Source organism: Lagenorhynchus albirostris, chromosome 14 (genome assembly GCF_949774975.1).
Source record: "Lagenorhynchus albirostris chromosome 14, mLagAlb1.1, whole genome shotgun sequence".
NCBI classification, from domain to species: domain Eukaryota; kingdom Metazoa; phylum Chordata; class Mammalia; order Artiodactyla; family Delphinidae; genus Lagenorhynchus; species Lagenorhynchus albirostris.
In genome coordinates, this window is record NC_083108.1 from 75,359,469 (window position 1) to 75,386,975 (window position 27,507).

Genomic DNA, 27,507 nt, shown 5'->3' on the forward strand with positions numbered 1-27,507 from the left:
ATTCCGCAGCGCATCGATCTGTTTCCTCCCCAGGCCTGCTCGTGGCTCCGCTCCCTGACATCCTGATGACTCTTATTCTTTTTTTTTTTTTTAAAGTGTTTTCTAAGCGTGTGTTTAGCAGGAGTGGTGCCTAAGTGCTAATTGTTACACCACAGATTGATTGGCGACAAGATGGCTTGCCAAGTTCCTCCATCTCCTGCGGGAGGGGGGCAGGGGAGGAGGGAGGAAGGACACGGAGGGTCCGGGGGCGGGGAGCGGTTGTTGGGGGAGGAGGGAGAGGAGAGGGGAATCCTTGATGCTTCTGAGTTGGAAAGCGTGCCCGCAGCTGCGGAGGCAGCAGGGCAATCTCTATTGATATTTTAGCATCATGTTCTGCCTTGGAAGAGTGGCAAAGATTTAGCCACAAGTGCTGACCCTGGACCAGGATCCAGCTGATGGAGAGCAGCAAGGGGGGTAAGTGGGAGGAACAAACATCGCATAGCCCTGGGCGGGGAGAGCATTGCTTATCCATGAGACCCTCTCAGCAGCCCCACCCTGGGTCTAGGTTAGGGATCCCCAGTCCGTGCTCTAGAGCAGGGGTCCCCAACCCCCGGGGGCCGCAGACCGGTACCGGGCCGCGGCCTGTTAGGAACCGGCCACACAGCAGGAGGTGAGTGGCGGGCAGGCAAGCGAAGCTTCATCTGCTGCCCCCCCCAATCGCTCGCATTACCGCCTGGACACCCCCCATGACCCCCCCATCCGTGGAAGAATTGTCTTCCACGGAGCCGGTCCCTGGTGCCAAAAGGTTGGGGACCGCTGGTCTAGACGACCTTGTACTTACTCCACTGCCTTTTATCACAGTTATTTCTTTAATTACCTGGCTCTTTTCACGGGCCAGTTTGCCCCTTGATGGTCAGAACCATCACTGGGCCAACCATGGCTGGATCAACAGAACTTAACACAAAACCTGACACGTTCCTCCAAAAGCACTTGGGTTTGATGTGTCTGGAAGACCTGGTTAGCTGAGAACTTCAAGATTCCCAAAAGACACACACAACGGGTGCCCCTTGGGCCCCCCAAATTCCTTTAAAAGATAACACTGAGCGTTTCCTTACAAGAAGTAGAAGCTTAGTCTTGGCGACTAATTCCCCCAAACATTCCCACCTGACAGGTGAGCCTGACGATCCTGAGTGAGCATCTGCTTAAAGTGAGGCACTACGGAGACTATTACTGCAATTGTGGAATCCAACCAGTTTAAGAGAGCAGCTTCGGACCCACTTCCAAACTCCATCTTCCAGGTGAAGGGGAGGGGGGAATAGGAGACGCATGTGGTGAGGGGCATTTTGAAGTTACACAGCCCGGGTCCCACCTCTCATTAGCTCACTGCCGCTGGCAAGACACTTGCCTTCCCGATGCCTCAGCTTCCCCACGTGTAAAACAGGGATGATGACGACACCTGCGCCTGTGTGAGCCTGTTTCCTCATCGTGAAATGTGGGGTAATGATATCTATTTCGTGGAGCGTGGTGAGGAGAAAGAGATGTAATGCATGTGAAAGAAGTTGGCTGGGCCACAGCAACCCCTTACAAAATGCTGCCTTTTCTAATTTTATCCTCTCTCCAGCTTCTGTGATTGAGCCGTACTTGGAAGTATTTGCCTCATTTTACAGGCAAGGAAATGATGCTCAGAGAAGTTGGAGAGTTTGTCCAAGTCTCCTCTCTCTCTCATACACACACTCTTCTCAATCAGGGAAGCAAGGATAAAAACCCCACCGTTTCTGCTTCCAGATCATCCCTGCAAGAAACAGCACCAAGACTCCAACCCAGTTCCAAACTTCAGCTCTGAAATTTTGTGCATCTATCTATAGCGATGTCGGTCAGCACTAGGGGGACCCTCATAAGGCATTTTAAGACCTATAAACAGGGCTTCCCTGGTGGCGCAGTGGTTGGGAGTCCGCCTGCCGATGCAGGGGACACGGGTTCGTGCCCCGGTCCGGGAAGATCCCACATGCCGCAGAGTGGCTGGGCCCGTGAGCCATGGCCGCTGAGCCTGCGCGTCCGGAGCCTGTGCTCTGCAACGGGAGAGGCCACAATAATGAGAGGCCCGCGTAGGAAAAAAAAAAAAAAGACCTATAAACAAATTGTGGAAAAATCATCTTTGTCTGGGACTATTGATCACCTTCTTTCTGCAACCCAAGCTAAGGATTCTTACACAGTTTTTCTCAGGTCTTTGTTTTACAAACTATCCCTTCAGCCTTAGTGCTATTTGTCATGTAGACTCTCATATGAGCCACAGATAAGGATGATGATGATGGTGGTGATGGTGATGTTGATGATGATGACGGTAGCTAATTTTTTTTGTGTGTGTGGTGTATGCGGGCCTCTCACTGTTGTGGCCTCCCCCGTTGTGGAGCACAGGCTCCGGACGCACAGGCTCAGCGGCCATGGCTCACGGGCCCAGCCGCTCCACGGCATGTGGGATCTTCCCGGACCAGGGCACAAACCCGTGTCCCCTGCATCGGCAGGCGGACTCCCAACCACTGCGCCACCAGGGAAGCCCGGTAGCTAATATTTTTTAGTGGTCCCTATATGCTGGTAACTCTACCTAACATTCTAGATGCATTTTCCTCTTTAACTCTCAGAATAACCTCATGACTTAGGTATTTCCCTCTTACAGATGAGGAAGCAGAGTCTCCAAGAAGGGAAGTCGCTTCCACAGGGCCATGCAGTCAGTGTCTGGTCAGGCCTGGATGTGAAGCCAGATCTGTTAAACCTCCAAGTTGAAATGGTGACCTCTGATCATGTCCAGTGGAAGCCTCAGGAAAATCTCAGGGAATCCTTGGGCTCTGGGGGCTCCATTTGAAAAGCACTGGCCTCCGTTTCTTCTAAATCCAAGAATCTGTAATTTTAGGTTGTTGGATGTTTGAGCTCCATAATCCCCTCTGCTGCTCACTGTAAAAATCTCAAGGAGGAAATAAAGAACTGACCGAGGGAGAGACCAGAACACAAGCCTGGTTGGTATTTCTTTGGCCACCACTTGCCAGGTAAGTAGCCTCCTACTGCAGGCAGGGTGCATTTTGGTGATAATTCCTGGGTTCAGATCTGAGCTCCGCTGCTCCAATTGCTGTGTGACCTTGGGCAAGTACCTTGATGTCTCTGAGCCTCAGCTTATGTACTTATTATGAAGATAATAATAGTACTAACCCCATAGAGTTGTTATTGGATTAAATGAAATCCTCCATTTAATTGTTAGCACACTGCCTGGCTTACGATACGAACTCCACAAAATCTGTGTGTGTAGCTATACAAGGGCTTTAAAAAACTGTGCTTAGCAGCTGAACACTGTTTTTTCTTAAACACTTTAAATTCAATCTTAGACAGAGACCAACATAAAAGGCAGATAAGATGGGGAGCTGCTCTATTTGAAGTGGCAGCGCCTCCATCAGAAACCCCATTGGCATAAGCACAGAATCTTTGGAAGCCAGTTTCAGAACCACTGAGCTACCCAGCTACATGTGTTCTGTCCTTGAGGTCAAAGTCCCTTTCCTCCTCCCCACCTGCTCCATGAGAGACTAAAAGGAAGAACCTTATGGCTCCAAAATCATGTTGTTGCTGTTGTTTTTATTTCTTCCTTCTACTTCTTGGGCTATCAAATAGAATTTTATGATAAGGCATGATTTAGGCCATTATTACTTACTATGCAACCATTCTGCATAAATCAACAAATGGATGGGTGGATGGACGGATGATGCATGGTTGGATAGATGGATGACTGACGGTTGGATAGATGGATAGGTGGATGGATGGATAGATGCCTGGATACATGAGTGGAAGGGTGGATGATTGACGGATGAGTATATGGATGGATGGATGGATGAAAAATGGCTCAGGAGAGAGATTGGTACTAACAAGTAACCTGTCCACGTGATCAGTGATGATCAATGATGAAACTCTCTGGCTAGAGAGGGGGAGTAAGTGGCAGGAGAGAGACCAAGTAACAGCCACCAGGCTCTATGGCAGGCGATTATCTCTCATCATCTTGTTTAATCCTCACTACTGCCCTTGGAGGAAGAACTCTTATCCCCATTCTGCAGAGGAGGAAAGGGAAGATTAGAGAACTTCAGTTGCCCAAAAGGCAACACAGCTATTAAGTGGCAGGCCCAGGTCCTTGTCATCATGTCACCATGCTTTCTGCACAGAGGTTTTCCACCTACAGTGAATCTTCCAGAAATGTAATAGAAAGGTATTAAAAGAAACTCAGCTAAGAGAAGAAAAGGAACAAAAGAGAGGAAAAGAAAAAGGCTTAAGGATGTGGTAAAACTAACATTTATTGGGCACCCACTGTATACCAGACCCTGGATTTTACGCGTATTTTCAGGTTAACTCTCAACAATAAGCTATAAAGCTTCGATTATTAACTTTTTTTTGGTAATGAAGAAACGGAGGCTCAGAGAGGTTAAAGAATTCTCCCAGAATCACGGTCTTACTTGTCCAGGTCAAGAGCTCCTATCAGAAACTGATCGGAAGTCTAATTCCATGAGACAGAATTTTCAAAAATAAAGGAAGAATATATGCAGACACACAAATAAGGGAGACAAGAAGGAAAAGCCAGATGAGAACTGGAAGGAGGAAGGCTGAGGAAGCACACTTGAGACAAAAAGAAAAGAAAGGGAAGATAAAGAAGGGAAGACAAAGGGCCCTATTCTGGATCTGTTCCTGTCCAGAGAAACCACAGCACAAATTGCAACGGACGGTTTCCCCTCCCACAAAGGGCCTTTTAGCTCGCACGCCTCCCTTGGAGGGCCGGGCTAGAGACGGCTGGCAACGGCTACAACGCATCTGAGGGCGCTGGCAGGAAACTCCCAAGGAAAGCTCAGTGTCCGGGGTCATCTGGTTAAAGGAATCAGTGAGGCTGCAAATGGAGGGGACAGGGGGGAGGGGAGAGGAGGGAGTGGCCAGGGGCGCGGCTGACCCCCATGACCTCCTGCCTGCTCTAACCAGATATCACAAATAGTCCTGGAAAACAAAATAGTATTAACCCTTCCAGCCAGGTCAACCTCTTCTGTGTTTGCCTGGGACTGTGGGACTCTGCCTGTCAGAGGGTTTACCTCTTTCTTGGGACCCTCCGATCCCCACTTTTCAGCCCTCTTCTCAAATGCCTCTGGATTCAACAGATTAGTTGCCCGTGGGAGGGGCAGAGACTGTGGCATATAGTCAGGCAGACAGAAAGTACCTGCTGCCCATCAAAAACTGAACAAGGGCTTCTAGAGCGAAAAATGACCTCTAGATAAGTGGTGTGCACATAAGACTTGCAGAAGCCATCACCCAGCTTAAGAAATCATTTTCCACAAGAAAAAAAAATGTGTAACTATATATGGTGATGACCGATGTTACCTGGATAGTGTAGTGATTATTTTGCAATATATACAAATATCAGATCATTCTATGGTATCCCTGAAACTCATATAATGCTATATGTCAATTATATCTCAGTAAAAAAGAAAGAAAAGAAAGAATTTTGCCATTTAGGACACGTGTCTTAAGCAGAAATGGAACGTATACACACTTCAAACACAACAATGACATTTTAACCCAATCAAATCATCAGGGCTTTTGATATTTCAGAGATGGTCAAAGTAATCATGTTCCTTGGCCAAGTATTATTACTAGAGTGAGTGTTAAGCATGGTGGTTTCAGGAAGACTAGAGAGTTTTTTCATCAGTTTAGCTTCAGTCCAGCATGCCTTCCCCGCTTACTGGGGCAAAAATGCCCCATTTCTTGGGGGCTACTCCCGTTCACTCAGTCCAAGTGGTTCTGATGGCGCTGCCGCCCTGGCCAGGGATTGGAAGATGATGCAAGTCAGGCCAGTGAGGCGCCTTCCCTGGCATTCTGCATGCCCTTTGGCCAGGTAGCCTGGGACTGCCTGCAGCCATTCTCCACTCTTCTTGGCTACATCTTCTGATGGAGAGACTAGGGCAAACACAGAAAAAGCCAAGCCCGGAGACAGGGAGAGAGTGAGAACGCATGTCATCATTTAAACTTCTGAGGTCAGCCCCACCTCTGGACTCTCAGACACTTGTGTCAATAAGTCCCCACTGGCACCCTGGCCAATTTGAGGGGATGTGTGTCTTTTGCATCGAAATTAGTCCAGGTGCTCACTGAGCCATTAGCTTACTCTGTGACCTTGAACTTCTTGGGAACTATAGCACATCACCCACATACTTTCATATGTCCCGTGATGCTCTCTTGCCCTGAATCATAAAGCACTTCCCTGGAGGAAGCTGAGCTTGGTACATAGACTTTCCTCCAAATGCCAGAGCCTGGATCTTCCACATCTCCTCTCCTGGAAGACTTTCCCTGACCACCAACCTTCAGATCCCCCGATGGCCACTCCCATAACGTCACCATTTACGACACTCATAAGAACTCCTGTGGGTTATCTCTTGAACCGGCAAAGCAACCTTATGAAGTAGTACCATGTATCCATTCCCCAACAGCTATTTATTAGATGTCCACCATGGGACAGACATTGGGCTAAGAGCTAATAATATGCTGGTGGATGAGTTATCTACGGGTGCATAACAGATAACCCCGAGTGGTTTAGAAACAGCAATAGTCATTTATTTTCGTACAATTTCTGTGGACCAGGAACCCAGGAGTGAATTAGCTGGAGAGTTCTGGCTTAGGATCTTTCATGACGTTGCAGTTAAGATGTCAGCTGGGGCTACAATCATCAGAGGATGTGACTGGAGCTGAAGGATTGGCTTGTAACCCATGCCCCTGGTTGGCAACTCGGTCCTGGCTGACGGCATGAGGCCTCAGCACCTCACAAGTGGACATCTCCACAGGCCTGCTTGAGTGTCCTCACAATGTGGCAGCCAACTCCCCCACCCCCCCGATATTGGAGCAAATGATCCCAGAGAGGGCAAGGTAGAATCCACAGTGTTTCTCATGACCCAGCCTCAGCCACCAACAGCATTTCCACAATATCCCTTTGGCGATCCAGGTCAGCCCTATTCTGTATGGGAGGGAACTACACAAGGACACAGATGCCAAAGATGGGGTCCATGAAGAACATCTTGGAGGTTGGCCACCACAGTCGGTGAATACAAAGATATGAAAACTATATGTACGATGCTTCCTCTCTATTAGAGCCTTATGCCATTTTAAAGTTAGGGAAAATGAAGGCCACAGAGAGCAAGGAATCGATTCAAGGTCCACGTTTAGGAGTGCAAGAGTGGAGAAGTGAGACTGCCGCCACCTCACACCCCAGCGGGCTTCTTCCATCTTTCCTACCGCTGGGCAGCCAGGATTCCAGGGTGGATCAAGCCACTAAGATTTCAGCTTGGCAAGAACCAGCACCCCAGCCTTGGCCAAGCTCCAGCAACCTCACCCTCCTGCCCTCTCCATGGATCATTTCTTCCAAGAGCCCAGCTATAAATATCCACTTCTGAAATGCCTTCCTCCGCGGGCACCCTCTCCCCCCGCCCTCCGCTGCCTGCACTTGGCTCAGGCAATGCCAGCTCGCAATCGGTCTACCATCTGAGTCCACTCTGCACACCCAGCACCGACGGGCTGCCTAAGCTAGGCTGCGGGACTGCACTGGCAAGTCCCCAAGATTGCCGTTGGAAGTTAACGGCACAGCAATTTTTGTTAAAAACACTAATGAACGTTAAATAGGTGATGTTATCCCCAAAATGGACAGGTTTCCCCAATTCTTTCTTTTCTTCTTCTTCCTTTTCCTTCTTCCCTATTTTTTAATGCTTGAGAGCTTCCCCCGATGTCCAGAGTCACCTGGCCACAGGCAACACCTTAGGGCCAGAGGACAAGCACACACAAACGGTCACTGGCTCCCGTCGGCAACCCAGGGAGAGAACGGTCTGGCGAGACTGAGGCTGGACCCTGCTTTCTCCTTTTGTGCCTCCTTAAGGAAGACTTTCCAACTTGAAGAATCAGGAGATTCTGAGAGGCTCAGGGATGCAAAAGATGGGAGTTCTCTCCTCTCGACGCAGTTTGGGATATTTGCTTTCGACACGCAAGGCATAATTGGAAAGAAACCCTGGTACTTCTTTAGCACTGAGTGCAGTTTAGAGTCATTGTTTCCTTTTCATGCTCCCTCTGGTCAATGGCTAATAATAATAAAATTCATTGCTGGCTAAGAATCATAAAAGTACTCATGTATAATTATTGAACATAAACGACAGAGACCAGACCCTGAGCTAAGCCCTTACGTGCATTATCCCAGGGAATCTTCACTACCCACTGCAACAAGGAAACTCAGGATCAGAGAGGGGATGTTAGTTGCCCAAGGACACACAGAACCAAAGGAGTCTAGAGCAGAGATTTGCATGCAGGCAGATTTGCAATGGCCTTGGACTGAGAGGCAGCCAGCTCTGACTGTTGAAGCCAAGACCTGCTCCTCAAGGAAGATGGGTCCTCTTCTCTGCAGGCCTGTCTTTTTTTTTTTGGTCCCAGGTTCATGGGTGCGGGTGTGTGGCATCCATTGTGCCATTGCCAGAAGCTAGGCTGGTTTATGGAGGTGGCAGGCTTTAAGGGACATTAAAACAAACCCAGGTGGAGTTTGGGAGGAAAAACCCAGATATCTGTTTCCCTGCACTCAGCCCACAGAGCACCTATTCGTTCCAGGCTTGAACAAAACTCACAAAGGGCAGAATTAATATGAGAGCAGAGGGTCAGAATCCTCAAAAAAGCACCAACGGTGCCCACACCCTGGCATTATGTGCTTACTCTCTGCCAGGCAGCCTCTCCAAGGCTCCCCCAAAAATCCTGCATGGGAGTCTATATCTTACCCATTTATAGGTGAGAAAGTTGAACCTCAGAAATTCTTTCCTCTCTAGATCTGTGGTTTCAAATTGCCACTGAAGGCTAGGAGTGGGCATGGAAGTGGGGAAGGGGGCAGTCTCAGGCCACCAGGTCCCCTATCTGCCCTTCAGCCTGAGCAACTCTACTGACCTTTATGGCTGAAATTTAAAAATTAGAACGCTCACTTAATCTGACCTTAACCAGCACCTACACCCCAGAGCAGAAAGCACGTGCCTCAATCAACTTGAGTTGCTAACGCTCACCAAATTATAAATATTCATTGAGGGATGAGCCACTTACAGATGCCAGACGCTTCGTATGTATTGTTTCATCTGCCAGTGATCCGGTTAGCAGAGGAAGATGAACCTCAGAGAAATGAAGTTCTTGGTCAAGGTCATAGTTGGCAGTAACAGAGTCAGGTACCTAGAAGTTTTGTCCATAGGCAGAACCATGGCACCCCCACAATATCTGCATCTTCATCCCTGCAACCTGCCAATATGTTAGGCTGTATGGCAAGAAGGACTTTACAGACACTATTAAATTAAGGACCTTGAGATGGGGGGATTATCCTGGATTATCCTGATATCATCACAAGGGTCCTTAAGAGTCAGAGAAGCAGGTGTGAGTATGGAAGCAGAGTCAGAGAGAGATTCTAGATGCTACGCTGCCAGCCTTGAGGGTGGAGCAAGGTGCCACCAGCCAAGGAATGCAGGCAGCTTCTCGAAGCAGGACAAATCCAGGAAGGGATTCTCCCCCAGAGTCTCCAAAAGGAACACAGCCCAGCCGACACCTTGATGTTAGTCCAGTGAAATCCATTTTGGACTTCTATTCCTCCAGAACTAGAATAAATATGAGTTTTTTTAAGCCACCAAGTTTGGAGGCATTGTAACAGCCGCAATAGGAAATTATTACACCAAGTCACACCCTTAACCACCAGACTCTGATGCCTCTGCCTGCTCCTTATTGTTGCTGAATCATTTTTAAGTCTTGGGGTACCGAAAAAGTCTTTCTCTTCTTGCTAGAGTGAGGCTCTGGAAGGCATTCTCAATACCAGCCATCTCTGTTAAAGAGAATGGGCTTAAGTGGCCTGAGCAGCTCTGGATGTGGGAACAGCTGGGTAAGACGGGCGAGAAATCCCCATTGCAGCCTGGCCAGTAGAACTGTCTCCACCCACAGTCTCGTCATCCAAGGAGCGGACGGAAGGGAGAATTCCAGTGTCACAGTCAGCTCTAGGGGTCAGTCTGCGGGTATCTGGGGTCTTCACCCACCCTTTAGAGACCCCAGGATGACAGGCGCCTCACCAGCCCGTCGTCTGGGTCCCCTGGCGGAGGGAGCTTGGCGTCAGGCTTTAATGGGGTGATGAGTCGTAGGCGTCAGAAACACTGAGTTCAGCCGTTAGGAGGACGACTGGGCCGGCACCGCGAGGACAGAGGGGGCCACAGCTGGAGACGGGGAAATGGGTCCTCGGGGGCCTGGTGGAGCCTCTGCAGGCCCCAAAGGGGCTGGGTGACCAGGCTGCCACTGGCCCCTGTGCCTCTTAAAGCCCATTACTTGCTGCCTTTGCCTCGGGAGCTGGGAACACAGCGTTTCCTCCGTGCAGACTGGGCCCAGCGGATCAATGGCTCGGCTGTGGCCGCTTCCTCCCCCGCCCCTCCGCCTGCCCCCCTTCCTTAACTAGATGTGGGCGCCAGACCCACAACAGGTCCTCAGCAGCTGTCAGTTGAGGGCCATGAAATATTCATCTCGTTTAATCTTCTTCGGGGACCAGCCCAGAGCCCTGGTGGGGGCAGGACAGTCTTCATCAACTTGTAAAGGCTGGATGGAGGGGAGGGGAGGGCAGGGGGCCAAGGGCAATACTGCAGGAGACAGCAGAAAAGCAACCAGAGACCCTGGGCTGGCGCATTCTCCAAAGACATCCATCCACTGGCATTTAGCACCCACTGTGCACCCAAAGCTGCTGGACACGTTTGCATCCGCTTTCTGGGGGCTTCCCAAACCTCAGCTGGCTGTGGACCCATCTTCCCATCTTCACAATATTTAGGTACCACCCGGATTATTAGTCATATCATTTTTTTTCTTAATCTCACTTTAAGCAATGGTTTCTGGGAAATCACAATGCTAGTTTTACTTTTATGTTTTTTCCAAAAAATACACTAGCATAAATACATATATATAGATCAGTATAAATATATTTTATAAATTTTTATTACTGTATATATAGTAATAAAACTAAACACACACACACACACACACACACACACACACACACACACACACACACACACACACACACACACACACATATATATGCTTTTAAATCGCCTAATGTTCCATTCTTTGGAGATTCCTGGGACATACATCTTAATTACTTCTCACTCCACTTCTGGGAAGAAGGCATTATTGCCTCCAATTACAGATGAGGAAACTGAGGCTCAGAGAGGTGACGTGAGTTGTCTAAGGTCACACAGCAAGTAGGGGACAAATCCTGCTTTCAATCCCAGGCATGTGAATTACAAATATAATACAAAAAATAGCTTCTTTTAATCACTAGTTTTCAGGATATTTTGGGAAAACTCGTTGACTAGGACTTTCACCTGCTTTGCCCTCTTTAGTAAATTGAGACTCTTTCTTAATTTCTATGTAAAACTATATAACATTTGAAAAGAAACATCCTTTCTATCTCATCATCCCAAAGAGTCCCAGAAACAGTAGGAGTCAGTGGTTGTTTCCTGGATGAAAACACAAGCAGCTGAGAAACCCAGGCTACCCGAATTCCTTGTTTTTCCTCGCCTTCCCCACGTAGGATCTATGATCAGATCCTGCACAGTGTAATTCCTACACAGCACTCACTCTGCTTGTTTTGCTTCATCTCACCTCACTTTCCCCAGCCGAAAGCAATGTCCTATCTCACCTGGATGCCTACAGTAGCCTCCTGACACTGACTTGCTTCCTTAACTAGACATGGGTACCAGACCCATAACAGACCCTGCCTTCTCTCTGTGCACGCTCCCCACGATGGCCAGAGTGACTCTGCCTCCACCTGCTCACCTGTAAAATGGGGAGAGGAGGGATGTCTGAGTCTTGAATGAGATTACCACGAGCACTTAGCATCATTCCCGGCATCGGTGTGCCACTGATAAACATGCTCCATCAGGAGGGATGGAGAACCGTGAGGACCAGCCCCAGGTGTCCAGGTGGACTGCAGATGCCCGGTTACCTTCCCCACCCAAATAACAGGCAGCTACAGGGACCCTGAATCCTCTCCTCCAACTGCACAGACTGGAGTTCCTAGCAAGTAGAGATTTCCCGACTGCTAGAGCAATTCCTTCCCCAGAACTCCAAGAAAACAAGGTCTGGCCTGGCCCACACGTGGCATGTCTGCCCCTGAGGGTGGGCCGAGAGGTCATACTGACCCCCATGTGATTGCTCCCTGACACTTCCTCCCTGTTGCCCGGCCCCCCACCCACTAACCCTTTGCAGATCCCTGGAATAAGTGGGGCTCTGTTAGGCCAGGACCTTCAGGTGCCACCACCCCAGCTGCTGAGCCCGCCAGCCCTCCAGGCAGGTGGGCCTGAGTGCCGGAAAGCTCCAGCACTTCCTCCAGCCCTGATGGGGTCAAGGATGGCAGCTAATTGGAGGATGCTGGGCTGATGCCTGTCTCCGGCTTCCTGCCGCCTTGCTTGGGGAGGTCACTGTGGGGAGCGATAGCCTTCCTCCACCCAACCCCAGCCTCTGCAACGCCAACAGAATTCATTCCCAATTGCAGGTGTTTTACTCACCAATTGCAAATGCAGCAATGTCCCCAGTACATCGTTCCATCATTGCCTAGTCCCTCAACACTCCCCCAAAACTCCTAGGCTAAACCCTTGAGAAAGGATGGAAGAGCTATGATAACAGGATCCAATTTTTTAGTGCCAGGTCTACGCCAATTACTATAAAAACAATATTAATCAGGGCAGGCCAGCTGCTGTAACAAGCAATCCCCAAAACTCGGTGGTTTAACTGTGGGCCAGCAGGGCTGTGCTCCGCTCCATCAGGGTCCCAGGCTTTTTCTCACTTGTGTCTTTGCCATCTTCTAGGGCAGAGGTCCTCAAATGTGAGTGTGCACCAGAATCCCCCGGAGGGCTTTTAAAAACACAGATCACTGTGTTCAGCTCCAAAGTATTTGATTCAATAGGTCTGGAGTGGGACCCCAAAATATGCATTTCCAGGAGATGTCGATGCTGCTGGTCCAGGGTTCCAGGTCATCAGAACCCCTTGATTTTTGCGTCTAGCTGACAGTTGAGGGAAGAAAGGGTGTGGAGGACTATGTCGTTTTTTAAGAGGCTGAGCCCAACTTCCATTGGCCAGAACTCTATCACATGACCCCCTTCTAACTGCAAGGGAGGCTGGGAAATGTAGTCCAGATGTGTGTCCTATCATTGTGAGCACTAAAGCATTCTCTGTCACAGACACTATCTGTCTGCGATAATCCTCATGACACCTAATAAGAGAAGTGGCATTTTACCCACATTTGAAAGAGGAGAGAACAAGTTCAGAAAGATAATATTGCTTGCCCAAAACCACAGAGCTAGTAGAAAACACAGGTGGGGTTCAAATCTAGGTGTGTTTGACGGTGCCTGCATCTGGGTACAAGTCTCTGCTCTGAGCCAGGGGTGATGCTTGCTCCATGCTTTTGCATCTGTTTCCAGCTTTTACACAAACCCCCTGAGCAAAGCACTGTTATGCACACTTTGCAGATGGGCAAACAGAGCTCTGGACATGGTCACACAGCCAGCCTGTACGTGGCAGAGCCAGGATCCACATCCCTAATTAGAGAGATGCTCAGTCGGTAGGGCCTGTCCATGGGGAGAGTGGAACTGCATGGTGGAGGAATTGGGGGACTCTGGGACTTGACATTCAGGAGGTGATGGGTGATAGCATAGTTACCAGGGAATATGGGAGTCTTTCCCCACCTGGAGCCTGTGAGCCAGAGGCAGATGGGCCTTAGGTAGGACGCAGAGTAAGGCTGTCCGTGACCCTGAGGGGCCAGGACTGGGGCTCATGAGGAAGGGAAAAGTCAGTCTTAGGAGACAGAGGACCAGAACGTGGCTTTGAGGAAAGTGGCTGGTTTTAGCAGATTGAGTCAAAGTGGAAATTTGTGAATTAGGTGTGATGATCATTTTTTGGATGGGGAATCTGAGGGTTAGCAAAGCAAGTACGTGGCCAAGGTCACAGAGCTGTGAGCCGCAGCATTTGACTGTGGCGCCAGCTCTCAGCTGCTTCAACCCAGCTGGATGGGCTTCTGCTTTCCACCGCTTCCGGCAGGCAGGCCGGGATGACAGTGTGGGATGAATAGCGTAGTTCAACCAAGGAGACAGGCAACTGTCAGACAGACCTGAGTCCACATCCTGCTCTGCCACCTCCTCACGCTGCGGATTTGGACACAAGACTCTACTGTATCTGAGCCTCAGTTTCCTCAACTGTAAAATGGGAGTTAATAACAGTGCCCACCTCCGTCCGTCCTACACTGTTAGTGGGAAGGTAAACTGGTGCAGCCACTGTGGAAAACAGTATGGAGGTTTTTAAAAAACTAAAAATAGAGATACCATATGATCCAGCAAGCCCATTCCTGGGCATATACCCAGAAAAGTTGAAAACTCTAATTCAAAAAGATACATACACCCCAATGTTCATAGTGGCACTAGTTACAATAGCCAGGACATGGAAGCAGTCTAAATGTCCATCAACGGATGAATGGATAAAGAAGATGTGGTACATATATACAATGGAATATTACTCAGCCATAAAAAAGAATGAAATATTGACATTTGCAGCAACATGGATGGACACTGAATTGAGCACAGGTGAGCCACAACCTTCTGACACAAAGGGGAGGGACCACGGACGGTAGATGGTGGCAACCAGAAGGAATGCAAAAGAGCCCTGTGCTGTAGGCTTCAGAGGGATGAGATTTCAGGAGGAGGCAGGGACAATGGGCACCCAGTCCGTTCCAGGCTCAGTAATAAGCAGGGAGGGGAGAGAGAAAGCCCGCATCATTTGAAAGCCCTAGGAGAGGGGGCAGCAAGACTCAAAGGAGAGAAACAGACTTCAGCTAAAGCAAGAGAGCAAAGGAGAATTTACTGATGACAGATCAGGTGTCGGGGTGAGGGGGGTGGGTATTAGGAATTGGGAAGGGGTGATATTGGATCCTACCAGAGGAAGGACAGAGCCATGAGTGGCCGGGCCATTAAAGACAGGCCTGGGATTCCCACACTTCTCATGAATGGAGATGTAGCACGATGCCTGGAATGTAGTAGTTGCTTGATAAAGGGCGTCTAACTGCCATGTGCCCTGTTTCCCAAGCAGGCAGTATAACAAGGGTATTAGTGCAGGCCTTGGGTCTGCCTTAAAGCTTCCTCCTGCCGCTTAACCAGCTGGGGGCGAGTCTCCCCACCTCTCTGACCTTCAGTCCTTTAGCCTGTAATGTGCAGCCAGTCCATCATCCTATGCACTCCCAGAACTGCTGGGAGATTCACGCAGCCCCTGGCTCCTAGTAGGTCCTTCACTGGCTGGTCTTCTCTTATCTCTGCCTATCAGGGCCCCCTGACCTCTGAGAAGTCACAGCAAGTACTTTGTGCCACCTGCCTTGCTGTGTGACCTCAGACAAGCTACTTGAGCTCTCTGGGCCTCAGTTTCTCCTTTCTGTGAAATGGGAAGATGGCCAAGCCTTACACGACAATAGACGGAAACCACGTTATCTGAAGCAGAGAGGTGCTGTATGGGGGCCACTAGCTCACGTGGCTATTAAGCGCTTGGAATGTGCTATCCAGATTGATATGTGCTGGAATTGTAAAATACACACCAATCTTGGCAAAAAAAAACCAAAAGGAAAATATCTCATTAATCCTTCTATATTGATTACATATTAAAATGAGTATTTTGTATATGCTAGGTGAAATAAAATATGCTATAAAGATAATTTCATCCGGTTTTTTTTTTTTTGCTTTGTTTTAAATGTGGATGCTAGAAAATTTTCAATTACCCAGGTGGCTGACATTATATATCTAAGCAATAGTGCTGTCCCAGAACTGTTGGCAAACTGTGGCCCTCGGGCCAAACCTGGTACATGGCCTATTTTTATATGCGCTGTGAGTTAAGAATGATTTTGATGTTTTAAATGGTCGAGAAGCAAATTAAAAAAGAAAACTATTTCATGACGTGAAAATGATACAAAATTTACAATTCAGCATCCATAAATAGTTTTACTGAAATAGAGCCTGGCCCATCCAATTGCATATGGTCTGTGGCTACTTTCTCATTGGAACAGCAGAGTGAGAAGTTGGGAGCTGGTGACCAGCAAAGCCGAAAATATTGACTCTCTGGACTTGTAGAGAAAACGTGTGCTGACTTCTCTTCAAGAGCATTCTTTTTCCACCTTTATTGTGCACCCAGTCCAGCCATAGAACCTATACATGCAGATTCCTTCGCTCTGGTCACAATTCTGTAGATATGGAACTGAGCCCAGGAATCTGCATGTTAACCATCAGCTGTTAGCATTGGTGAGGCTCTTACTCTGCCAGGCGAGAAGCTAAACCCTTTATGTGCATCATTTCATTTCAGGCTGGCGGGTCAGATACTGGAAACATCCCCATTGTATGGAGGAGGAAACTGAGGCTCAGAGAGGTGAGAGGCTTGACCTGCACGCAACACAGGAGGTACTCGTGATCCCCTTTGTTGTTGAGCAGAGGAATGTGCCCACCCGTCCAGCCGCTGACGCCCAGGCCTTTGTGCTGGCCCGGAATGCCTTCCTGTCTTTCTCTGCTTGTGTTTTCCCCGGATGCGGTGGGCTGAGCTGAGTTGCATCCCAGGGGGCCACCTCACACTGGGCTGTGTGTGATGTCCGGGGGGAGGAGGGGGGCAGAGCCGGCTCCAGGCAGAGCTGTGATTTAATAACCAGACACTTAGGGCCCTGATGGAGGGCCCAGCCCAAGCGGGACAGCCCTCTCCGCTAATTGTCCATTGGCTGCCGCCCGCCGTCCTGCCGGCGTCTCCGGGCTGATTAGGAAAGGGAAAGGGGGAGGGTCTGGGAAGAGTCTCCTGCAGCCTCAGAGGCTTCCAAGATTTTTATCACACTGGACAGCACAATTACAGTCACTCTTCTGAAGGAGGATCAAAACAAGGCCAGCTCTGTCCTGGGCGTGGCCCTCCAGGCTTGGCTTAGAAAAGACAAAGGATCTGGGTTCAAATCCAGACTCTGGCTGTGAGATCACGAGCAAGAAATTCAAAACTCTCTGGGTTTCAGCTTCCCCATCTGCAAAATGGCAATGACGCAATGTCTCCCCTTCAGAAGCAGTATAAGGTTGTGGGAGAAAGCATGGTCTCTGGAGCTGGGTAGGCTGGGTTCAAATCCCAGCTCCACCACTGAGGAGCTGTGTGACTTGAGCAAGTGACCGCACCTCTCTGTGCCTCGGTCTTCTCATCTCTATAACGCAGGTAATAATACTACCCCCTAACAGAGGCACTGTGAGGTCTAAGTAAGTTACTAGAATGACCTTAACCAGCACCATATGCATTTATTTGCTCCTGTTACTGTCTCCAAATGTTCTAAAACTAAAATAAGGCAGAACGTGGAAAAGCGCTTCGATAAAAGTTGTTTTTGGTTATTGCCATTTCTTTTGGGAGGTGGTTAAAAGATGCAGCTGAGAGTGGCTGGCTGATCTCCTCCCGGGATCCCCACTAGAGCACATTTCCCAGCCTCCTTTGCGGTTAGGTTGGACCACGTGATTGAATTCTGGCCCAAGAACCGGAGCAGCTGTGTGGCACGCCACTTCTACACCTGGCTGCCCTCATCCAAACCTCTCTGTCATGACCCTCACACTCTTCCCCCATGTCCCCTTTGCCTTCTGGGTGGACAGGAAGCTAAGGCATAGAAGGAGGTGGGGTCCAAGATGGAAGGCACCTGGGGCCCTGAACGATGGCCTGGAGCGGGGTCCTCCCCACCCACCGCTGCCTCCAGTGAGCAAGAAACAAATTTGTTTTGAGTCAAGCCATGTTGGGGTGCTGGTTGTTGCTTTAGCAACTAGTCTACCATGACTAATACAGAGGACAAAAATGTCCCGGGCTGGGAGGAAAGACAAACGGTTAGTTTCTCTGGACAGCTGTTGTCATATTCTAAGAAGAGCATCAGGCCACATAGCACAAATGGCATATGCTTTAGAGTCAGTTAACTTATCTCCTGTGTGACCTTGACCAAGTGGCATAAGCTCTCTGAGCTGCTATTTCTTCCCGTGGAAAGGGAAGAGAGTAGTTACAAGGATTACCCAGGGTGTGCATCTGTGACACTGCCTAGAACACCTGAGACACAGTTAGTGCTGTGGACTAGCTAGTCCATCCTTACCCATAGATGGAGCAGCTCTTCACTCCTCCACGGCAGCTTCCACCCTCAGAGTGCCTCATGGTCCAACCACAAACTGTCTTCTCCATCAAAGATTTCACCCTCGACTGTGGGATATGTCCCCTTGGCCCCAATGCCAGGTCGGGTGATGAGGTGTAGGAAGGACCATCTCAGGTCAGCCTCAGAGACTCCTCTGAGCTTTCAGCTTCTCCTAGGGATCCTCTGCAACCTGTTGGGCCAGATGGGAGGCTGCAGAGTCTGGATTTAAGGAAACATGTGGTTAGTCCTTCCTAGAACGCTTTTCCTACCACTCTTCAACTATCGGTTCCTTGTTGTCCTGCAGGCATCAGAGTAATTGTCACTACCTCCAGGAAGCCCTCCTGGACCTCCTAGCTACAGTAGATCTGCTGGTTAGTTAGCCTCTCTTACAGACTTGGTCCTTTTCTTTCACAATAGCACTTGTTGCAATTTGTAATGTTATATTTATTTCTTTGATGACTTATTTATTACTTCTCCCTCCAGACTGTAAGTGGTTGAAGAGCAGAAATAATATTTATATAAAGTATTTTATCTGCTGCAGTGTTTCACTATTGTATCTATAATACCCAGAACTGTGACTGACTGTTGGTTGAATATTTGAATAGTTTGACATTTGCTAGCTGAATGTCGAGTAATAAGTTATTTATCTTTGTGAGTTTGCTTTATAAAACAAAGATAAAAATATCTTATTATTGTGAAAAATAAAGGTTTCTTTTTTTTTAAAATGGTTTATTCAGTGCCCGGCACATAGTAAGGACTCAATAAGTAGTAGTTTCTGTTGTTACTATTGCTGTTGGTGGTTGGTGCTGTTAGCTGTCTTGGGTTAGGCTTCCCCAGAGAAAACCCCAAGATAAGGTTAGTTTATCTGGGAGGTGATTCCAGGAAGCACCAGTAGAGAAGTGTAGAAGTGACAGCACAGGGAAAGAAATCAATTTAAGGAGCATGTAATGAAACCTAATCCTCTTCCCCTTGAGACTGGGCAGGATGTAGTGGCTTGCTTCTAACGAAGAGAATTAAGTGAAAGTGATTGTGGGTCACTTCTGAGATGAGTTCATCAAAGGCTCCTCAGCTTCCATCTTGGTCTCTGTCCCTCTTGGATCACTCACTCTAGGGGACTCCAGCAACCACATCAGGAGACACTCAAGCTGTCCTATGGGAAGGCCCAAGTGGTGAGCAACTGAGGCCCCCTGCCCATAGCCATGGCAGTAAGCTTGGAAGCAGACCCACCAGCTCCAGTCAAGCTAGAGATGACTGCAGCCCTGGCCCACATCTTGATTGCATCCTCCTAAGAGAACCTAATCCAGATCCACCCAACTAAGCACCTCTGACATCTTGCCCCACAGAAACAATGAAAGAATAGACATTTGTTTCTTTAAGCCACTAAGATTGGGGATAACTTGTTATGCAGCAATGGATAACTGATACACTGCATTATGGAGAGATCCTTATGGGGGGCCAACTGGGAACTAAATCCTATGAGGAGGTCTGGGAGACTGTACAGAGAGTGCTTCAGAGTTATGCCCCCTGAGAGGTGCAGCTGGGGTATTTCTTCAACACCCACCTGTCATTGGTAGAAGCCTGCTCCTGGGGCATTAATTCCCCAAGATTTCTAACCTGATCCTCACTGGGTGCTTGAAGTTGGCACTATAGGAATGTTCTAGAATAGTGAATGTTGAGGGTATATTAGTGGGGTACTGATAGGGTCTGTTATGGTGGTATATGTCCTAGATTTTTCATAGGTTCTCAAATCCCCAGATTTCTTCTCTTTCCATGAAATGCAGCCATTGAAAGTGTTTAAAGCGGCTTCATTTGTATACCTTTGAAGATGCTTCATAAAAACAAATCCGCAAATCAGAAGAATTTGTGGCTGGGGAAACTGGAAGGTATTTTTGTCTGTGTGTTTGCTTCTCTAATAATCTTACTGATTACTGGCATAACGGCCAAATACAACATAGCGCCTTATTCTGACATTGAATGTAATACAGCACAATTAGGCAATGGGGGCCTTAGAAAATGGCATTTTTATATTGCCTCATAAAATATCTAATACCGGACTTTGTAAATTACTCAATGCCTCTGAACAAACATCGAGTTCTTTTTAATAAATAAAATGTTCAAAACGATTTCCTGGAAGTGTATTTTAGACATTAATAGCTGGCTTCAAATGAAATTCCGTTTCATAGCGATAAGCAAATGTAATTGCTGCGAACTGAAACAGTCTGCAGAGTTTACCTGCTCCAGAAAGGAGAGGAAATATTGAGCTAATGTAGCCATCAAGATATATAACCTGCTACTTCTTGAATAAACCAAATTCCATCCCTAAACACAGAGAGCTCAGAAACTCAGACCCAAGGACATAAATATAACGTATTTCCCGGAATTAGTTTCATATGTTTTATACATTGCAGTTATCAATTGATCTGACACAACATCTTAGCCAGTTTTAAAATTACATGTCGTGCATCAGAGAAATAGATAATTCCACGGCATCTGGTACTCTGCATTATCAAAAGCATCGTTATTTAAGTAAAAAAAAAAAAAATCAAGATTTCCACATCATTAAAAATAATAGTAATTCCAAAAGTATAAATCTGCATTTTATTCCTGGGTCGACGGACTCAGCCCAGTCCACCACTGACTTTCATATAGCCCACTAGCTGAGAATGGCTTTCTATTTTAAATGGTCGAAAAAACATCAGAAGAACACTTTGTGACACATGAAAACTATATGAAATTCAAATTTCAGTGTTCGTAGATAAAATCAGATTGGAACTCAGTCACACCCATCATGACCTGCTGTCTATGGCTGCTTTCACGCTATAACAAAGCCAAATAGTTATGACAGAGACCTTATGACCTGCAAAATCGAAAATATTTACCGTCTGGCTCTTTACAGAAAGTGTTTTCTGATCCCCGCTCTTCACCATCCTCCTGTCCACTCTAAGGAGTTAAAAAGGAGTTACTGTAGGACTCGGAATACTTGAAAGGCTTTATCCACCTACTATTCCAGAGTATCCTTGAATCCTAAACCTGCCCGGTGAACACAGGAGTGGCCATGAGGTGAACGAGATCCGTGGAAACCGCCAACCTGAGTCATTTATGGTCAGGTGCGTTTTTTTCCTTCCCCACCAAGAGTGGATTTGTCTGAGTGAGTGAACTACATAAACCGTCTTCGCTCTCTACTTCATTTTAACTTCTGGGGACACATATACGGGCAAGCAGGAAGAACAAACATTGGGTTAGTAGGAGGATGGGAAGCTAGTAAAATGCAGATCCTTTGGCCTTCAGTGTCTATTATGATCACTTTTCTAAGCTTGGTAGATCTAGTTTGGCCCTCGTCCATGGGAGGTCACTTTGAAAAAGGATTCTTTGGTTTGAACTTTCTTTTTTGAAAACTTTATTTTGAAAATTACAAAACCTATATGAGTTTCTTATAGAAAAAGTATAAAACAATGCAAATAGATTAAAATTACACACTTTCTAAATTGGTGCAGCCACTATGAGAACAGTACGGAGGTTCCTTGAAAAACTAAAAAATAGAGCTACTATAGGATCCAGGATCCCACTCCTAGGAGTACATCCAGAAAAGACCAAAACTCTAATTTGAAAAGATACATGCACCCCAATGTTCATAGCAGCACTATTTACAATAACCAACACATGGAAGCAACCTAAAAGTCCATTGGCAGATGAATGGATAAAGAAGATGTGGGGTGTGTCTGTGTGTGTGTGTGTGTGTGTGTGTATGTATATGTAAAATGGAATATTACTCAGCCATAAAAAAGAATGAAATAATGCCATTTACAGCAGCATGGATGGACCTAGAGATTATCATACTAAGTAAAGTAAGTCAGAAAGAGAAAGACAAATATCGTATGATATCACTTATATGTGGAATCTAACAAAAGATACAAATGAACTTATTTATAAGACAGAAACAGACCCACGGACATAGAAAACAAACTTATGATTACCAAAGGGGCAGTGGTGGCAGAGTGATAAATTAGGAGTTTGGCATTAGCAGATACAAACCATTATATATAAAATAGATAAACAACAAGGCCCTACTGTGTAGCACAGGGAACTATATTCACTATCTTTTAATAAACCATAATGGAAAAGAGTTTGAAAAAGAATATATATAGATATAGATATAGATATAGATATATAGATATATAGATATAAAACTAAATCACTTTGCTGTACACCAGAAACTAACACAACACTGTAAATCAACTATACTTCAATTTTAAAAAATTACACACATTCCCCAAGACAAGTTACTGTTGATATTCGATTGCCTTGTCTTCTAGGTATCTTTCTATGCATTTGTGTACTTTTTAATGCGCCCAGGACATTCTTTGTCAATCAGCAGACTTCTACAGCATTGCATTAATGGCTACATATAGAATCCTTTACTGTATTTAACCATTCTCCAATTGCTGGACATTTCAGTTGTTTTCCAATTCTTTTTTTGTCTATTTTTTTTTTACCATTGTGAACAATGCATGAACATCTTTAGAGCTAAATTGTTAGACACTCTATGAAAATTTTCTTTGAATATATTTGAAAAACTAGTATTGTGTCCCCACGTGGATACACATTGTAAAAACTTTTTATACATATTATAAAACTGCACTTGGGAAAGGTCATTTCCTCCAGTATTGTGTAATGGTGACTGTTACACACACATGCACACACACACACACACACACACACACACAGACACGTCCAATTCAACATTTTTTGAGGACCAACTATATGTCAAACACTTTTGAGGTGCTGGAACTATAAGCAAAGGAATGTGGCAAAGAACAAAAAGCATGGGGCTTCCCTGGTGGCGCAGTGGTTGAGAGTCCGCCTGCCGATGCAGGGGACACGGGTTCGTGCCCCGGTCCGGGAGGATCCCACATGCCGCAGAGCGGCTGGGCCTGTGAGCCACGGCCGCTGAGCCTGCGCGTCCGGAGCCTGTGCTCCGCAACGGGAGAGGCCACAACAGTGAGAGGCCCGTGTGCAGCAAAAAAAAAAAAAAAGAACAAAAATCCCATTTATATACCTTTGAAGATGTTCACCCATTGACCCATCCTCCATCCATCTATCCATCCATCCATCTATCATCCATCCATTCACCCAGTAACTCCTGTCCTCACAGAGTTTATATTCTAGTTGAGGAGAGAGACAGTAAACAAAATATGTAGTATGTTAAATGGTAATAAGTGTTAATGAGAAAATAAAGAGGATAAGGAAGGGACATGAAATATTGGGGTCAGAAAGGGGTGACAATATTAAATAGGGCGATCAGAGAAGCTCTCCCTGAGAAGGGGACTTCTGAGCAAAGACCTGAAGGGAGTGAGGAATCTCTAAGGACATCTGACAGGAGAGCATTCCAGACAAAGGAAGAGCAAGTGCGAAGTCCTCGAGGCATGAGTGTGCCTGGAAGGTTCGAGGAGCAACAAGGAGGCCAGTGTGGCTGAAACAGAGAGAGAAGAATGAGATGAGGTCTGAGGTATAAGGCATTCCGTCCTAATAAAAGCTTGACATGTACTGTGGGTGAGATGGGAACCACTGGAAGGTTTGGGGCAGAAACTGACATGATTTTATGTTTTAACAGAACAAATCTAGCCTCCATAGTGAGAACAGAACTGAAGGGGAACACAGATGCAAGCACAAAGGTCTTTGTGGAGGCCACTGAAATAATCCAGGGGGAAAATGGTGGTGACTTAACACAGGTGATAGCAGTGAAAGGGTAAGTTGTATATTTTGGACATATATCAGCTAGATAGATATGCAGATGCATAGATAGGTGGATGGGTGGCTGGATAGATGGATGGACGATGGTTGGATGATTGATGGATGGATGGATGGATTGATGGATGAGAGATGGATGATGGATGAATGGAGAATGGATGGATGGATGGATAGAGTAAATAGGATAAGATAGGATAATATATCCATAATATATATTAACATATGAAAACCTGGGGGAGGACCAATGAGATTCTTAGCTTAACCTAGAGAAGGTAGACAGAGCACATTCCCTTTTCTCATCAAATTCAGCATTCTAGAGTGACCAGTTCTCTCACCTCAGCAATCCTGGAGGTAGATATTATTATCCCCAACTTATAGAGGAGGAAACTGAGATTCAGAGAAGTTGCTGCTGGCATGAAGTCAAACAGCTAGCGAGTGGCAGCGCTAGTATTCCAAAGTTCTATCGTATTCCAAATCTTTAGCACAAATACTGTAACCTGAGAATAGGGAAGAATATACTCCAATCCCAAAGAAAATATAGGGAAGAGGAAGTAAACATGAACTGTAAAGGGGGGCTGAAAAAGAAAGAGAAAGAGGGAGTGAGAGAGGGAAAGGAAGAAAGAAAGAGAGAGAGAGAGAGGGAAAGAAAGAAAGAAAGAAAGAAGAAAGGGAGGGAGGGAGGAAGGAAGGAAGGAAGGAAGGAAGGAAGGAAGGAAGGAAGGAAGAAAGAAAGAAAGAAAGAAAGAAAGAAAGAAAGAAAGAAAGAAAGAAAGAAAAGAAAGAAAAAAGGAAGAAAGAAAGAAAGAAAAGAAAGAAAGAAAGAAAGGGAGGAAGGAAGGAAGGGGGGAGGGAGGGAGGAAGAAAGAAAGAAAGAAAGAAAGAAAGAAAGAAAGAAAGAAAGAAAGAAAGAAAGAAAGAAAGAGAAAGAAAGAAAAGAAAAAAGAAAGGGAGGGAGGAAGGAAGGAAGGAAGGGAGGGAGGAAGGAAGGAAGGGAGGGAGGAAGGAAGGAAGGAAGGAAGAAAAAAAAAGCTAGCCAGTTTCTTTGTAAGTAAAAGAAATGGACATAGGGGAAAGGAGTTAATAAGTCACTTGAAAGGAGACAAATAAAGGTCTTTCCACGTAAGATGACTCGAAATGCCGCAGTGGAGGCTGTGCGTCCACAGGCGTCCTGCCCTTTCTCCAAGGCTGCCGTTATTTACCAGCCTGAGCTCTTGTTTGTTCCCTTGCTTTAAAGTGAAGTACGCAAACACTCTCACTTCAAAGGGAAAAATTCTCATAAATGTCATTTTACTGCCGGCCCAGATGATTAGTATCAACAGACCCTGAAAGTAGGGTGGGGTGTAGGGACCCCAGGCATGTCTGGTGACTAAGAGGGAAAACTGTCCCTGGCTGCTTCTTATAGAAAGGAGGCCAACCTCGAATGAACCCAGCTGAGCACATGCTTGGAGCAGCTAAGAGCATGGCATTGCCTACATTCAAATCCCAAATATGTCTCTTTTTATTTAGACAAAGTTCAACAACTCCAAGCCTTGGTTTCTTCATCTGTACAATGGAAGTGACTTAATAGTAACCACTGCAAGGGGTCATTGTAAGGATTTTTTAAATGAACAAATAGAAGGTACCTAGCACTGTGCCTGGTACATGAGTCCTTAGCAGACATGAGGGTATCTATTGTACAGATGGAGCTGGGGCTTACTGTCATGTCACTGCCTGTGATCAAAAGTGGGAAGGTGTCTTCTCACATATGTGGACATTCCAGATGTAAGTGATCAAATGAGATGCAGGGCCCCAGATAAGAAATGGGGATACGCAAGGTGGGCTGTAGAAAGTGAGCTGACACTGTCGATTGGAGACCCAAGAGTTACTGCCACTCCCTCGCTCCCTCCCACTATAGAGGCTGAACAGCTATACATACACACTGTCAGCCTCCCTTGCAGCTACGGGACTAGTCCTGTTCAGAAACACAAATAAAAAGTCTGCTGGGGCAGAATTTTGGAAACTGTATAGTTTAGTAAGAAGAGATGGCTGTACCTAGTGAAGCCTTTCCCCAAGCACCCTTTCTTCTTACCCTTCTGGGAATGCCGGAAGTGACCATGAGACCCACTGCAGCTCCCAAAACTACTGGCTTATTGAATCAATGCCAACAACAACCTACTAACAGACTTCTTATGATTCAGTGGGGGTGATTCAAGCCGCTGTTGTCAGCGTTTTATGATTTGCAGTCATTTACGTTCCTACAAATACCAACTCATAGGAACACGAATGCAAGAGAGAGAAGTCCCTCCTCTCCTTGGGTCCAGCTCCCTGGAACCTCAACTTCAAACAGCCTGGAGGGATTTGAGAGGACGTCCAGCTTGTGGGAAAATGCTAGTCTCTGCTAGCAACAGCCAGAAAATAGGCAGAAAGTCACCCTAAAAATGCTTAAACCAAGATGAACAGAACAGAGATGGGGCGACTCACCTATCTGCCCCGTGCATCCTCTCAGTTTATCTCACTCCTGTCATCCCAGAGACATTAGTGAAGTGGTTTTTTGTTTTTTTGTGTTTTTTTGCGGTACGCGGGCCTCTCACTGCTGTGGCCTCTCCCATTGCGGAGCACAGGCTCCGGATGTGCAGGCTCAGCGGCCATGGCTCACGGGCCGAGCCGCTCCGCGGCATGTGGGATCCTCCCAGACCGGGGCACGAACCCGTGTCCCTTGCATTGGCAGGTGGACTCTTAACCACTGCGCCACCAGGGAAGCCCAGTGAAGTGGTTTTTAATGGCCTGGTCTGGTCCCAGACTTGCTACAGGTGAATTAGAAGAAGAGCCGTGAATCTGCTTAGACTAGATCATTGAATGGATAGTGTGGACTGGCCAAAGGAAATTGGCATCTTGGGGAAAGGAAATCATGGCTTCAAGACCTTCTCCATTCCCTGACACCATGGTGAAGTAGAGATTGATTTTATTCAAGGGCCTGGCAAGACCCCAACAGCATCAGCAAACTTTTCTAAACTATTTCCTTCCTCAGCTGGCTCGGCTGTAACAGAATGTCCACAGATCTCTGGGTACCTCAACCTCATTTACGTTGCTTGTTAAACCCTGTCCAATTTTCTCGAAAGCTAAAGGGCACGTCTGTTTCAGATGAGTTTCTTTATACACATCCTATAGAGAAAAATGCATTCTGCCATTACTGTTTTTAATTGTTCACGCATGCACGCATGGGTTGATTGATTGGTTAACTGAGTCCATTCACATTTATTGAGCATCTACTATAAGCCAGATTCTGCATGGAATGGAATTTCAAGAATGACAAGTGACATGTTCCTGCCTCAGTAAGGACCCAGTATTCTGGACTCCATCCATTTTCTACACAAAACCTTCCTCAAAACTCACCTGGGGAAACTTCCTCCCAAACTTCTCATTCCACAATTTATCACTTGGTGGAGATTTTTATTGCTTTTTCTCCAAGAGAGCCTGGTTGCAGTTGCTCAGTTTTGCTAAGTCACTCTGCAAGTGCATTTTAAAAAATATCTTGGCAAGTATACAAAATTCACTGGAGAATTTTA

General features: G+C 46.7%; 1 long non-coding RNA gene across 1 annotated transcript; it reads left to right on the forward strand.

Moving 5' to 3' along the window:
* The first annotated feature begins 304 nt into the window (after positions 1–304).
* LOC132504275 (uncharacterized) lies at positions 305–3,141 on the forward strand. Its single transcript, XR_009534814.1, has 3 exons — positions 305–453; positions 1,151–2,383; positions 3,042–3,141. It is a non-coding gene; the product is annotated as an uncharacterized LOC132504275 (long non-coding RNA).
* The last annotated feature ends 24,366 nt before the right edge of the window (positions 3,142–27,507 follow it).